Raw genomic sequence first — 15,991 nt, forward strand, 5'->3', positions numbered from 1 at the left:
AATTTTCTTTGTATTTTAGTGTAGACGGGGTTTGACTCTGTTGCCAGGCTGGTCTTGAACTCCTGAGTTCAGGCAATCCACCCACCTCAGCCTCCCAAAGTGCTAGGATTACAGGCGTGAGCCACTGCACCTTGCCTGGTTAATTTTTATGATAATAAAAATATTCTCATAAAATTTGGGAAATTCCAAAACCTATGGAAAAGAAAATTTAAATTATCCATAATCCCACCATTTATTCATTTGCTTATTCAAGCAACAAATAAAAGTGTACACCTTATTAAGAGCAGGGTATGTTCCAAGACTGAGTATCCAGAAATGATAGCCTCTAACTGATTCCTTTCCAACCTGTTTCTCAGTGCACTACTAATAATAATTTTAAAATCAGATTATTTAGTTTTGAAATCTCCTTTTCACCTAACATATCACAAGCCTTTTCCCAGGTTATCAAATAATATTCCAAGCTATGATTTTAACAGTTGCATAACATCACATCACATAAATTTACACTGATTTATTAAACCATATTCTACTTGAGTCATAACAAGATGATCAATTTTTCAATATTATAAATAATGTTGCATGTAATATTCTTTGACCACATACCTGATTATTTTTGAAAACTTCCCTAGAATTCAGATTGTTAGATCGAAGCCTTAAATATTTTTAAGGTTTTAAATACACAATACTCAATTGCTTTCTTGAAAGAGTGCAATAGTTTTACTTCTACAAGCTACAAGAGTGTCTTTCAGTCATTCAGCAAAGCCCACACCTCAAAACAATGAGTATTAGCTAAAAAAAAGTCATTGTCAACTGAGTTCAAACAGTTTTTCCTTTAATTTGCAGTTCTTACCTGGCAATGGTTAAGTCAAACTTTTTAAAAACTTTGTTCTCTTTTTTCATAAACTATATATGCATACTTTTTGTCATTTTCTATGGAACTGTTAATATTTCTTCTTAGCAGTCTAGTCTTAATATTTCTCAGTAAGGGATTTTTCTGACTGCATTCTGAGATCTAGCCTCCTGGCTGGGGCAGCAGGAGGTGGGATGGAGAAAGGGCGGGGAGTCAGAGCCGGGTTTGTTCTCTTAGTCCTTCCACAAGCACCAAGGTGTGACCTGCTCCAAATCTTGGTATCTCTGGGCTTCAGTTTCCTCCTCTGTAAATAGAAGGGTCTTAATTAAGGTCCCTCCCAGTCCTATAAAAGGGAGTTATAGATCCGTAGTTTCAAAGCTTCTTTCACTATCATGATTTGTGATCAGCTTTGAAGGAGGTAGTACTAGTGGGTAAACATCAAACTGTAAGCTTGCTTCCCCAGTGCTAACCTACCACTACCACCTACCACTGAGAAAATCATTTCAAGGCTATTAGTTTCCTGATCTGTAAATGGAAACCTTGTTTTACAGATTTGTTGTAAAAATTATGCACAATAATAGAAATCAGGCCAGGTGCAGTGGCTCACACCTGTAATCCCAGCACTTTCGTAGGCTGAGGTGGGCAGATCACCTGAGGTTGGGAGTTCGAGCCTGATCAACATGGAGAAACCCTATGTCTACCAAAAATGCAAAATTAGCCAGCCGTGGTGGCTCATGCCTATAATCCCATCTACTCGGAAGGCTGAAGCAGGAGAATTGCTTGAACCCAGGAGGCGTAGGTTGGGGTGAGCCGAGATCACACCACTGCACTCCAGCCTGGGCAAAAAAAGTAAACTCCATCCCCCCCAAGAAAAAAACCAATAACAATAATAGAAATCAAAGTGTATAGATTATAATATACCACAGACAGATGGGACACAGTGGCTCATGCCTGTAATCCCAGCACTTTGGGAGGCCGAGGCAGGTGGATCACCTGAGGTCAGGAGTTCAAGATCAGCCAGGTCAACATGGTGAAACCCTGTCTCTACTAAAAATACAAAAATTAGCTGGGCATGGTGGTGGGTGACTGTAATCCCAGCTACTTGGGAGGCTGAGGCAGGAGAATAGCTTGAACCTGGGAGGTGGAGATTGTAGTGAGCTGAGATCATGCCATTGCACTCCAGCCTGGGTGACAAGAACAAAACTCTGTTGAAAAAAGAAAAGAAGAAGGAGGGAAGGAAGGAAGGAAGGAAGGAAGGAAGGAAGGAAGGAAGAAGGAAGGAAGGAAGGAAGGAAAAGAAAGAGGGAGGGAAGGAAGGAAGGAAGAGAAAGAAAGAGGGAAGGAAGGAAGGAAGGAAGGAAGAGAAAGAGGGAAGGAAGGAAGGAAGGAAGGAAGGAAGAAGGAAGGAAGGAAGGAAGGAAGGAAGAGAAAGAAAGAGGGAAGGAAGGAAGAAGGAAGGAAGGAAGGAAGGAAGGAAGGAGGAAGGAAGGAAGGAAAGGAGACCATATTCATACTAGTAGCTGCTTATGACTAACAGAAGTAAGGACGAGGATTAGAAGGGATTCCAACTTTATAATACATTCTTTCTTTTATATAATAATAATAATAAAGACAGCCAGGCACAGTATCTTATGCCTGTAAACCTAGTGCTTTGGGAGGCTGAGGTGGGAGGATCATTTGAGCCCAGGAATTCAAGACCAGCCTGGGCCACAGAGCAAGACTCCATCTCTACAAAAACTTTAAAACAATTAGCCAGGTATGGTAGCCTGTGCCTCTAGTCCCAGCTACTAGGGAGGCTAAGGCAAGAAAATCATGTGAGCCCAGGAGATCGAGGCTGCAGTGAGCTATGACAGTGCCACTGCACCTGCACTCCAGCCTGGGTGACAGAGTGAGACCTTGTCTCTCTTTAAAAAAAAAGTGAAGCAAATATAAAAAAATATTAACAACAGTCAGTGTTGATTCTGTGGTACGAACATATTTGTTTGCAATATCATGCTCTGTACTTTTCTGTATCTTAAAAACCTTCCTGCCCAGGCGTGGTGGCTCATGCCTGTAATCCCAGCACTTTGGCAGGCCGAGGTGGGCAGATCATGAGGTCAGGAGTTCGAGACCAGCCTGGCCAACGTGGTGAAACCCCGTCTCTACTAAAGATACAAAAAATTAGCCGGGGGTGATGGTGCATGTCTGTAATCCCAGCTACTTGGGAGACTGAGGCAGGAGAATTGCTTGAATCCGGTGGCAGAGGTTGCAGTGAGCCTACATTTTGCCATTGCACTTCAGCCTGGGTGACAGGGTGAGACTCCATCTCAAAAAAGAAAAAAAAAAATCCCCCTTCCCATACAAATATGCCTAGTTAATAAAAGCAATCCTAAAAGATTACATACAGTATGTATGTAATTTTTTACTTTTTTTTTTTTTAGAGTTTATTAAGCAGGGGAGTGGAGGGGAGATGTGGCACAAATAGAAGTATGTAACATTCAAACAACAAAATCTGGGATTTTTGAAAATATCTTTCAGTTACGGTTACACAAAGGGTCACTTCCTCCCCCAACGACACAGGGACCTCTCAAAGGAGAGGAGGGAGTAAGTCCCATGGTAGGGCCAGTGGTTGCTCCTGGATTTTGGAATGATTTCTGCAGAGGTTTCAAGACCCTGGGCTCAGGGTGGAGACTTCATAGTGGTGGCAGCCAGACCCAGCAAGATGGCTGCGACGGTGAAGCCCTGGGCGGCGATCCGGGCGAGCATCTTGAGCTGTGAGCACTGGCTGTTGCCCTGGTGGAAGCAGTAGAGGCCTTTGGTGTGGGCAGCCGCCGTGCCCAGGCAACCTTTGGGTACCACCGTGTTCTCGCGCGTCTTGTGAAGGAGCTTTTCCTTGAAACCCTCTGGATTGCTGTAAACAGTGGGCTAAACACCTCAATGACGGGAGGCTTCGATGATTCAAAGGGGGCCTCCAGAGTCACAGAGCCTGGAGTCGCCATGCCGGGGCCACAGCTGCAGGAGAAAATCCTTTTTTTTTTTTTTTTTTTGAGATGGAGTCTCGCTCTGCAGCCCAGGCTGGAGTGCAGTGGTGCAACCTTAGCTTACTGAAACCTCTGCCTCCCTGGTCCCAGTTCAAGCAATTCTCCTGCTTCAGCCTCCTGAGTAGCTGGGATTACAGGAACGTGCCACCATGCCAGGCTAATTTTTGTATTTGTATTTTAGTAGAGACAGGGTTTCACCATGTTGGCCAGGCTGGTCTCGAACTCCTGACCTCATGATCCGCCCACCTCGGCCTGCCAAAGTGCTGGGATTACAGGCGTGAGCCACAGCGCCCAGCCTACATGTTTTATATAATGTTATTTGATATAACAACTTGGAAAGGACAAAATTATAGAAATGGAGAATAGATTAGTGGCTGCAAGGGTTAGGAATGGGAAACGGTGGGAAGGAGGTATATGTTTATTAAAGGGTAACGAGAGGGAGGCTTGTGGTGATGGAACTCTTTGTATCTTGACTATAGTGACAGATACACAAAACCTACACGTGTGACAAAACTGCACAGAACTAAATACACACAAATGAAGTACAAGTGGGGAAGTCTAAATCAGATTGGTTGACTGTATCAATGTTAACATTCTGGCTGTAATATTACACAATAGTTTTGGAAGATGTTACCATGGCGTAACTGTAGAAAGGGTACGTGTGATCTGTCTATTATTTCTTACAACTGCAGGTGAATCTACAATTATCTCATAAGAAAAAGGGCGTGGTGGCTCACACCTGTAATCCCAGCACTTTAGGAGGCCAAGGCAAGCAGATCACTTGAGGCCAGGAGTTTGAGACCAGCCTGGCCAACATGGTGAAAGCCCATCTCTACTAAAAATTAGCCAGTTGTGGTGGCACACTACTCAGGAGTTACTCAGGAGGCTGAGGCAGAAGAATCGCTTGAACCCGGGAGGCAGAGGTTGCAGTGAGCCGAGATCACACCACTGCACTCCAGCCTAGGTGATGGAGTGAGACTCTGTCTCAACAACAACAACAAGACTGCAAGGGAATAATGTTCTGTTTGGGAAAGAGATTGGATGTAAATAGGGGGTCTGGTAGCTGGGCGTGGTAGCTCACACCTATAATCCCAACACCTTGGAAAACTGAGGCAAGAGGGTCACTTGAACCTAGGAGTTCGAGACCAGCCTGGGCAATATAGCGAGATTCTGTATCTATAAAAAGTGAAAAAAATTAGCTGGGCACGGTAATGCATGCCTGTGGTCTCAACTACTCAAGAGGCTGAGGCAAGAGGATCAATTGAGCATCCAGAAGTTGAGGCTGCAGCGAGCCATAATCATGCCACTGCACTCCAGCCTGGGCAACAGGGCAAGATTGTGTCGCTAAAAATTTTAAAAATAAAATAAAAGAATAAATAGAATATATAAAAGTAAATGAAAATTAAAAATAGGGGTCTGGAGCTGGTAGGGAAGAAACAGAGCTGTATGGGAGAAAAGAATACTTTCCCTTGTTGATATGTGGTCTGTGTCCCCTTTTTCTCCTCTTATTTTCATTTGCATTCTTGCTCTGATTGACTTCCTTCTCAAGTGCCTCTTCTCTCTGACTTTCCCTGTCTCATTATTTTCCTCAACTCATTATTTTCCCTCTTTGCTTTGCTAAAAGACTCTATCCCTGCATCTTATTCAGAGCACACTGACCACACTGGACAGGAGTTACAAGACGGAAGAGGTACTCACAGAATCCTGGATTTCTGAAACACTTAAGCTACAAAGGTAGGTGAATATCAGAGTCCAATAGTCACATATTACACAGAGGAAAACTGAGGTGCTGAGAAGGGAAGTAACTTGTGTCACTCACAGAGGGAATTTTTGGTAAAGTTGAAATATGAACCTGGGACCCACTAGGACAGCTTCCCTAATTTTTTTTTTTTAAGACAGGTTCTCACTCATCACCCAGGCTGGAGTTTGGTGGCATGATCAAAACTCACTGTGGTCTTGACATCCCAGGCTCAAGTGATCCTCCTGCCTTAGCCTCCCACATAGCTAGGACTGCAGGAGTGTGCCACCATGCCTGGCTAATTTTTTTTGTATTTTAATTTTGTAGAGATGGGGTCTGGATATGTTGCCCATCTGGTCTCAAACTCCTGGACTCAAGTGGTCCTCCTACCTTGTGCTCCCAAAGTGCTGGGATTAGAGGCCTGAGCCACTGCGCCTAGCCCTAGTTTCCGTAATTTTCAACAGATGGAGCTCACTAGTTGGAGACAAAGAGGTTCCTGGGGGCAATCAATTAAAACATAGAGAAATTAGAGCAACATGGTAAGAGAAATAATCTAACCAGGTGCAGTGGTTTGCGCCTGTAATCCTAACACTTTGGGAGGTCAAGGCAGGAGGATCACTTGAGCCTTGGAGTTTGAGACCAGCCTGGACAATATGGCAAAACTCCATCTCTACAAAAAATAAAAAATTAGCTGAGCATGGTGGTGCATGCCTGTAGTCCCAGCTACTCAGGAGGCTGAGGTAGGAGGATCTCTTGAGCCTAGGAATTCGAGGCTGCAATGAGCCATGATTGTGCCACTGCATTTCAGCCTGGGTGACAGAGCAAGAGACTCTGTCTCAAAAGCAGAAAGAAAAGAAAGAAAAGAAAGAAAAGAAAGAAAGGAAGAGAAAAAAAGAAAAAGAAAAGAGAAAGGAGGAAAGAAAGAAGGCAGACAGGCGCAGTGGCTCATGCCTGTAATCCCATCACTTTGGGAGGCTGAGGCAGGAGAGTCATTTGAACCAAGGAGGCAGAGGTTGCAGTGAGCTGAGATTACGCCATTGCACTTCAGCCTGGGCAACAAGAGCAAGACTCCATCTCAAAAAAAAAAAACCAAAAACGAACAAACAAAAAGAGAGAGAGAGGAGAAAGAAGAAAGAAAGAGGGAGGGAGGAAGAGGAAAGAAGGAAGGGAGGGAAAGATATAGTTATTAAGTAATTATGAGCCAGAGTTATAAACTAGCCAGATGGTTTTGTGATAGAATTGGGTAGAATGAAAATCTCAAGAGGTTAAATTCCTAAGAGGCAACTCCTCTCTCTTACTACCTATGGATTATTTTAAATGCACCAGATACCCCTCCTCAAGATGTAATGTTATACCATAAATGCTATGGGGAGAAACTGCCCAAATGAACAGACCAGCGCTCACACTGAGAGTAGGAATAGGGAGTAGACTATTTTGAGCCTACCTTTTTAAAAAACACTTGCATTTTGGGAAAATATCAAAAAACATGTCCAATAGGGTTATCCTGTTGGTACCAAAGACCTTCAGAAATTTCAGAGCATAGGATGTTGGTAAGAAGCACCAAAGCAGAAAGTACCTCTTCCTGCATGCGAGAAACCATCATTTATGTGGGAGTGATGTTGCCTCACACAAGGAAGGGTCTCTGTTAAGCAAGTGAAGGGTGGAAGGAGCTGTTGCCAGAGCCCGCCAGAAGCATCCGGGTAACCAGCTGCTGGCCCACACCTTTCCTACTTACATGAAACAGTGGAAAGTGCCAACAGAGTTCTCCCGGCGAATGTCTTCATATTCCTCATAGATGCCCTGCTTTTGCCTGGGCAAAATAGCCCATCAGCCAAAGTTTAGGTTTTCTGCTCTTCTTCCCATTCTTACGCAGCCGGGGGAGTCTACAGCCTAATTCAGGTTTGACCTCAGTAGCTAGAGGAAATGTGGTTAATCAAAACAAAAGTTAGAAATGGTTAAAGAAGTTAGAAGCTGATTTACCTTTAAAAATAACAAGCTTAAGTTCTTGTCTACAGTAAGCTTTATGGATTGAAAATTATTCTGACTTCTCAACAGATATCCTACACATATCACACATCAGCATACATATATGCCTCTTAGAAAAATTCTGCTATTAAGGCTCGAAGGAAAAATGAGATCATGAATAAACTGAACATTTAAAAAAATTTATCGTTCATAACTTTTCATTCAATCTAATATCTGTGTATGTATAATCATTTATTTTTTCATGTACTAATTCATCCATGTATTTACCAATCAATAAATATAATCTGATGTGCACTATGACAAATGAGGTCAAAATAAAGGAGATGCCCTGATGCACACAAGACATAAAGATGCAGGGCTGGGCATGGTGGCTCATGCCTGTAATCCCATCACTTTGGGAGGCTGAGGCAGGAGAGTCATTTGAACCAAGGAGGCAGAGGTTGCAGTGAGCTGAGATTACGCCATTGCACTTCAGCCTGGGCAACAAGAGCAAAACTCCATCTCTACAAAAAATAAAAAATTAGCTGAGCATGGTGGTACATGCCTGTAGTCCCAGCTACTCAGGAGGCTGAGGTAGGAGGATCTCTTGAGCCTAGGAATTCGAGGCTGCAGTGAGCCATGATTGTGCCACTGCATTTCAGCCTGGGTGACAGAGCAAGAGACTCTGTCTCAAGAGCAGAAAGAAAAGAAAGAAAAAGAAAAGAGAAAGGAGGAAAGAAAGAGGCAGACAGGCGCAGTGGCTCATGCCTGTAATCCCATCACTTTGGGAGGCTGAGGCAGGAGAGTCATTTGAACCAAGGAGGCAGAGGTTGCAGTGAGCTGAGATTATGCCATTGCACTCCAGCCTGGGCAACAAGAGCAAAACTCCATCTCTACAAAAAATAAAAAATTAGCTGAGCATGGTGGTGCATGCCTGTAGTCCCAGCTACTCAGGAGGCTGAGGTAGGAGGATCTCTTGAGCCTAGGAATTCGAGGCTGCAATGAGCCATGATTGTGCCACTGCATTTCAGCCTGGGTGACAGAGCAAGAGACTCTGTCTCAAGAGCAGAAAGAAAAGAAAGAAAGGAAGAGAAAAAAAGAAAAAGAAAAGAAAGAAAAAGAAAAGAGAAAGGAGGAAAGAAAGAGGGCAGCCAGGCGCAGTGGCTCATGCCTGTAATTCCAGCAGGAAGGGTAGGCTGAGGCGGGCAGATCACCTGAGCTCAGGAGTTCAAGACCAGCCAGGCAAACATGGTGAAAACCCATCTCTACTAAAAGTATGAAAACTTAGCTGGGTGTGGTGGCGAGTGCCTGTAATTCCAGCTACTCAGGAGGGTGAGCCTGAGGCACGAGAATCACTTGAACTCAGGTGGTGGAGGCTACAGTGAGATTGTGCACTCCAGCCTGGATGACAGAGTGAAACTCTGTCTCAAAAAAAAAAAAAAGTGCTATATTGAGGACTGAGACCTGAGATAGTGAGAGACAGCGATGTACAACTTGAGTCACACTGTGGACTGACAGGATGGGAATAGCTAAGGGACTGTCTGAGGTGGGGGTGCCTGTCTGGTTCACTGGTTACTGCCTTGTTTATGTGACTTTGATAGTACTTAGCTTCTGCTGTTGATGCTCAGGGGGAGATACACCTAAACCACACAGACAGCATTATTCTGAAAAGGAGAAGTTGCCAGGGAGTGCGGACCAGTAGTCTCAGTGGCCCTGTACTCTCCAAGCAGAAGTGTAGACTTCTTAGCTCTTCTTCCCTGTGACTGGCCTTCAGGTATAATTTCCAGTATATGGTTGCTTATAAATTCTATAGCTCAGGAGAATAAATAAGAGGCTCCTTTTCCAGAAGATCCAGTATTGGTCTTCCTCCTTTGGAGGCTTAGAGTCAGAACTCTCGTGTAGGCATGGTAGGATCCATGGAGGTGGCCACAGCTTGCTTTCTTCAGTGAGTATTAGATCCCACAAGATGACCGCACAGCTAAACATAATTAAAACTTAGGTTTTATGATATTTGTTCCTTTCCTAAAAACTCTCAGTGACTCCTTATTATCCAGAGGGAGAATATAAGCTAAATAAACGTGAACTTTTTTCTCCAAGCAAACCATTCTCCCCAGTGAATAGAATATCTTGTTTTCCTGTGTTACATTGAACCAAAATGTTTTTTTTTTTTTCTTTTTGAGACAGAGTCCTGCTCTGTTGCCCAGGCTGGAGTGCAGTGGCACAATCTCGTCTCACTGCAACCTCCACCTCCCGGGTTCAAGTGATTCTCCTGCCTCAGTCTCCTGAGTAGCTGGGATTACAGGCACCTGCCACCACGCCTGGCCAATTTGTGTATTTTTAGTAGAGATGAGGTTTTGCCATGTTGGCCAGGCTGGTCTTGAACTCTGGACCTCAAGGGATCCATCCGTCTGCCTCGGCCTCCTAAAGTGCTGGGATTACAGGCATGAGCCACCGTGCTTGGCCTCCTTTAAAATTATTATTATTATTATTGAGACAGAGTTTCACTCTGTTGCCCAGGCAGGAGTGTAGTGGCGCCACCTTGATTATAGACGTAAGTCACTGGGCATTGGGATTATAGATGCGAGTCACTGAGCCCAGCTTTTTTTCCAGTTTTAAAGTATTATTTTTAATTATCCAAAATAAATGTGTAGTAAATACTCTTTTTATAAATCTTTGTTTTCTTGATTGCTTCCTTAGCATATAATTTCAGAAATAGAACTGATCAAAGGGTGTGCACATTTTTAAGGATTTATAATGCCAGATGCCTTCCAAAAGGTGTTAACAACTTATTGAACTGACAGTATATAAGGCTGCTATAAAGTAATTTATTTATTTGAAAAACAAATCTTTGTTGTGTAGAAATATATATTTTAAAAATCCCCCAGAAAAGATGCTCTTCTCTCATTTCCCCATCCTCTTCCCCTTCTTCCACACCTCTGATATAAAGGACATTATTATATCTTATTAAAACTTCATCCACACTGGGCATGGTGGCTCACATCTATAATCCTGGCATTTTGGGAGGCCAAGGCAGGCAGATCACTTGAGGTCAGGAGTTTGAGACCAGCCTGGCCAACATGGTGAAATCCTGTCTCTACTAAAGATACAACAATTAGCCAGAAGTGGTGGCTGGCGCTTGTAATCCCAGCTACTCCGGAGGCCAAGGTACGAGAATCGCTTGAACCCGGAGGTTGCAGTGAGCCGAGATCGCACCACTGCACTCCAGCCTGGGTGATAGAGCGAGACTCTGTCTCAAAATGAGATAAAATAAAACAAAATGAAAACTTCATCCAGACGTCTAGACAACACTTTATGTATTCTTCTGTATTTGCAAGTTACATGTTCATATAGCCATCTACATATACCAGTTAGCCTTTGTAATCCATTCCCCACTTAAGTTTCACCCTTTACTGGCTTTTCAGTTAATCCCTTGAGGAAAGGTTTGGAATTGAGAGGTAAATCCTTTATAAGGAGAATGCTGCAATCTATTCACTATTTGCCAATGACCAAACTACTCCCCGGCCCTCCTGTCTCCTGCCTCAGCCTCCCGAGTAGCTGGGATTACAGGAGCCAACCATCACGCCCGGCTAATTTTTTGTATTTTTAGTACAGACGGGGTTACACCGTGTTGGCCAGGCTAGTCTCGAACTCCTGACCTCAGGTGATCTGCCCACCTCAGCCTCACAAAGTCCTGGGATTACAGGCGTGAGCCACTGAGCCTAGCAACTTTTTTTTTTTTTTTTTTTTTTTTTTTTTAGACGGAGTCTCCTTCTATCGCCAGGCTGGAGAGCAGTAGTGCGATCTCGGCTCACTGCTACCTCCGCCTCCTGGGTTCAAGTGATTCTCCTGACTCAGCCTCCTACCGAGTACCTGCGATTACAGGCGCCCACCACCATGCCAGGCGCCCACCACCATGCCGGACTAATTTTTTGTATTTTTAGTACAGACGGGGTTTCACCATGCTGGCCAAACTGGAAAAAAATCTTTTTAAATAAATGAAAGGCAGAGTATTTATCTGAAAAAAGTGGGAGACTAACAGTCTCATGGGATTGTTATAAAGATTAAGAGAGTGTTACTGAAATACTTAGAAGAGCTGTCATTTTATTGCTCTTTTCCCCTTGTATTTGGATAGATTACCGTACTTGTTTCTTCTATGTAACCGTAATTATTAGTCAGTGGGGTTCTCCTTCTCTTAGAGGCCTGGAGAAACTTGTTTTAAATGCTTTCCCAATTCACGAATTGGGAGAGGCAGATTTTATGTCTAAATTACAAGGGCGAGACTTAAAAGTATGAATTGCGACTAACGTCAGTGCTCAGGTGCAGCGATCCTCTGTTTTGTTCATCACACAGCTCCCGGCACTTTAATAAATGAGGCTCAAAGAAACGACGGGCTTAGGTCATGCAGTAATCAAACTCAGAACTCATGTTTGATTTCAAAGCCCACACGTTTTCCTGGTTTAGAAACATTCAACATTTAATTCACCGCACCTGGGGCCAGACAGGTAATGGAAAATGCCTGAAGCATGTTAGGAAGGGAAAACTGGTAAAAAGGCGAAGAAATGTTTATCTACAGTCGCAGCCGCCATTCAGATCGATTTCACTGCCTTGCAGAAACGCAGGCCGACTGTCGTCTCTGTATCCCATGGCCGATTTCTTGCGAAATCTCCTAACTTTTAAATATTTCCAATAAAAAGACTGCTGCTCAAATGGAGCCCATCGGGAGCGTGTTTGCAAATTCTGGAGTAAACAAGAGTGGGAAGCTGATAAGGTGAGTACCTCAATTCGATAGTGACAGCCAAGAAACGGGGAGTTTTGTACAGAAGGCAGGAATGAGATTCTCCGCCCGAGGGTCCCGGAAGGAGGACTGAATTAAATGCAGATTAGAGTCAGGGCAGGGCAAGGTGGCGGGAGAAACAGGCTGACATCCCAGGTGGCTGGCCTATCCAGCCAGCGCGGCCGGAGGTACAGACCGTGTACAGACCACGACGAGAGGGGTTAGGGGCTTCTCGGGATAAACGCAGCAAGCGGCTGCGCATTCCCTCCCCTACTCTTTCAGAGGTAAGCCTTCTGTGGAGCAGACCCTAACTCTCCCCCGATTCCTTAGGTCACTCGGCTGTTTACTTCCTTCCCCGGCTCCTCAGGGTCCCCCACAGTCCTACAACTTCCGCTTGCCTCGTTGTCTGGGAAACCGCTGACTTCCGGTCGCGCAGTGGTGGGCTGAGCCAAGATGGCTGCGGAGAGAGTTGCGACGGTGAGCGCCGAGATTCTCTTTAGTTGTCCGGCCAGGGCAAGGCAGGCTGGTGGGTGGCCTCTGTCCCATGCAGCGGTTCCTGGAGAGAGGCGGAGCTGGGTGCCGAGCGGCTCAGGGTGGGCGGGGCGACACGGTCCCCTTTCTACTGTCCCGGGAACTGGTCGCCTGGGGCAAGTCTGGATACTTAGCAGCATAGGTCCTGTTCTAGGACTGTGGTCCCTCTTGGGGTGCCCTGGACGGAGAAGGGAGACTTCTCACCTGTAATGGCTCTTACCCTAGTCCCATCTTTTTTTTCTCTCGGGGGTTTGGAAGGTAATAACTAGCACTTGTGTAGACAGTTTCTGTTAATCCCGTGAATTGGGAATTTAACAGGAACGACAGCCTGGAAGCTTGCAGTCTCACTGCCTTCTGCCAGTGGAGCAGGGCTATGTTTTTTCTGTGGTGATTAAGTTTAGGAAAGTACGGTTTTGGAATTCAGCTGAAGGCTGAGTTGGGCGTTAACTCCACAGAACTGCTAATACAGAGGAACCCGATGAATTCAGGATGACCTAGTCGCTGTTTTTTTGAGGCATATATCCATAATTGGATCTAATTTCGGTGAAGTGCCAAGTATGAACACTTGTTTACCTTGCTTTAGTGTTGGGTTTGAAAGCCTGTTCTCTCCGTTTGTTAGAATGATTTTAGGTATTCGGAATTTATTGTCTTTCGAAAAACGCCTTGGAAAACAGTACAAAGCAGCCTTTGACTGCTTTACAACTTAGTTTTGGCTAAGCAGCAAGGTTAGTGTTATTGCTAGAGAGCCTTTTGTTTGTTTTCTACTTTCATTTGCAGAGTTGTCATATTATTCTAGTCTAATTAGAAAACTCTGAAGACAAACTTTTTTTTTTTTTTTTTGAGACGGAGTGTCGCTATTGTCGTCCCAGGCTGGAGTGCAATGGCACTCTCGGCTCACTGCAACCTCCGCCTCCCGATTAGCTGAGAATACAGACGCCTACCGCCACGCCCGGCCGAAACATTTTTATTAAGCTAAGAAATTTAAAATAACTGGGCCGGACGGATTACATCACGCCTGTAATCCCTGGTACCCAGAAGGCTGAGGCAGGAGGATCACTTGAACCCCGGAGGCGGAGGTTGCAGTGAGCCGAGACCATGCCACTGCACTGTAGCCTGGGCGACAGAGACAGACTCCGTCCTCCCGCCCCCCCCGCCAAAAAAAAAGATTTTAAAATAATTAAATAGACCAGGGGTGGTGGCTCACGCCTCCAATTCCAGCACCTTGGGAGGCTGAGGTGGGTGGATCGCCTGAGGTCAGGAGTTGGAGACCCGCCTGGGCAACGTAGTGAAACCCCGTCTCTACTAAAAAAATACAAAAAATTAGCTGGAAATGGTGACGTGCGCCCGTAATCCCAGCTGCTAGGAGGCTGAGGCAGGAGAATCGCTTGAACCCAGGAGGCAGAGGTTGCAGTGAGCCGAGATCGTGCCATTTCACTGCAGCCTGGGCAACAAGAGCGAAACTCCGTCTCAAAAAAAATAATAAATAGCACGGTTAATGTTACTGGGTTTTAAATATTAAAAACGTAGGAAAGAAAATACTTCTACACAATCTTAAAGTGTAAAAGATAACGGGTAGCATAACATTGCTACAAATATAGCTTATCCTTTAGTGCTCATCACAGGTGTTTGTGTAACAGAATATGAATTTGAGTCTGTGGCAGCAGAATTGTCCTGTACATTTGAATGTTTAATACTGTTTTAAAGAGAATAGTTTTTGTTTTGATGTGACTTTAGCAATTAAGCCTGAAGTTAACTATTTTCATTGTTGTCAGATTTATTGCTAGTGTTATGTTTATAGTAATTTTCATCTTTTCAAGTTAGCAATGCATGGAAATTTGAATTTCTGCCCTTTTTGGAAAAGTGGTCTTTTATTTATTTATCTTTATTTTTATTTATTTATTCTTTTTGGAGACGGAGTCTCAATCTGTCGCCCTGGCTGGAGTGCAGTCGTGCGATCTCGGCTCAGTGGAACCTCTGCCTCCCGGGTTCAAGCGATTTTTCTGCCTCAGCCTTCCGAATAGCTGAGATTACAGGCCCTCACCACCACGCCCGGCTAATTTTTGTATTTTTGCAGAGACGGGGTTTCACCATGTTGGCCAGGCTGGTCTGGAACTCCTGACCTCGTGATCTGCCCACCTCGGCCTCCCAAAGTGTTGGGATTACAGGCGTGAGCCATTGCCCCTGGCCTTATCTTTTAATACAATTAAAAGAACCCAGTAATCCTACTCCTAGACCTGTGTCCCATAGAAAAAAAAATTAAACATGAGCACGTAGTACTAGGGCATTCATTGTAGTACTGTCTGTAGTGTCAAAATGCTGGAAGCAAATGAAATGCCCATTAATAGGGTAATTGATGACTTCAGATATTTCCATACTGTGGAATATTATGCAGTCATTAAAAAGAATGTTACAACTAATTGCTTTTCCTCTCAGAAGCCCCTCTCTCTTATTAGAGAAAGCTGTTCTCCTTTCTTTCTTCTGCCTATTAAACCTCGGCGCCTAAACTCAGAAAAAAAAAAAAAAAAAAAAAAAGAATGTTACGACTATTGACTTGGAGGGACTTCCATGGTGTACATTTAAATAAAAGGTAGTTTTGAAGTGGGATATATTATGTGATCTTAATTCATAACACAAAGGAAAACATACATAGATCTGTAGATAAGGATATATGGATATGGAGTAGAGAAAAGGAAAAGACTCAAAACTCACAGAGAATTTTTGAAGAAATGTATAGGTAAAAATCTAAGAAGCCTACAGTCAAGGACTTGAGGCCAGAAGACATCCCATTAAAACTGAGTAAAACTAGCCCAGTGTGGGACACAGAAATTCTAATATGCTACCAAAATTACTTATGGATTGCTACCAGTTCCTAGAAGGGAAAACTGAGGACTGCTATTTGTATTTTCAGTATATATAATAGTTTAGAATTCTTACAAAATGAACAGACAAGCTGTACTTGGTGGCTTATGCCTGTAATGCCAGCACTTGGGGAAACTGAGGTGGGAGGATAGCTTGAGTCCAGAGGTTCGAGACCAGCCTGGGCAACATGTTGGAGCCCCATTTCTACAAAAAACACAAAAATTATCCAGACATGGTGGCATGTACCTGTTGTC

At 44.1% G+C, this 15,991-nt stretch overlaps 1 long non-coding RNA gene and 1 pseudogene across 1 annotated transcript; both read right to left on the reverse strand.

The window, feature by feature from the left end:
* Positions 1 to 918: 918 nt before the first annotated feature.
* LOC117087138 lies at positions 919 to 12,185 on the reverse strand. The gene is made up of 3 exons (XR_004438695.1): positions 12,062 to 12,185; positions 7,344 to 7,522; positions 919 to 1,154 (listed from the first exon to the last, which is right to left on the reverse strand). It is a non-coding gene; the product is annotated as an uncharacterized LOC117087138 (long non-coding RNA).
* LOC117087133 lies at positions 3,264 to 3,828 on the reverse strand (annotated as a pseudogene).
* Positions 12,186 to 15,991: the final 3,806 nt, after the last annotated feature.

This window comes from Trachypithecus francoisi, unplaced genomic scaffold, assembly GCF_009764315.1.
Source record: "Trachypithecus francoisi isolate TF-2019V2 unplaced genomic scaffold, Tfra_2.0 Contig00613, whole genome shotgun sequence".
Classification (NCBI taxonomy): Eukaryota; Metazoa; Chordata; class Mammalia; order Primates; family Cercopithecidae; genus Trachypithecus; species Trachypithecus francoisi.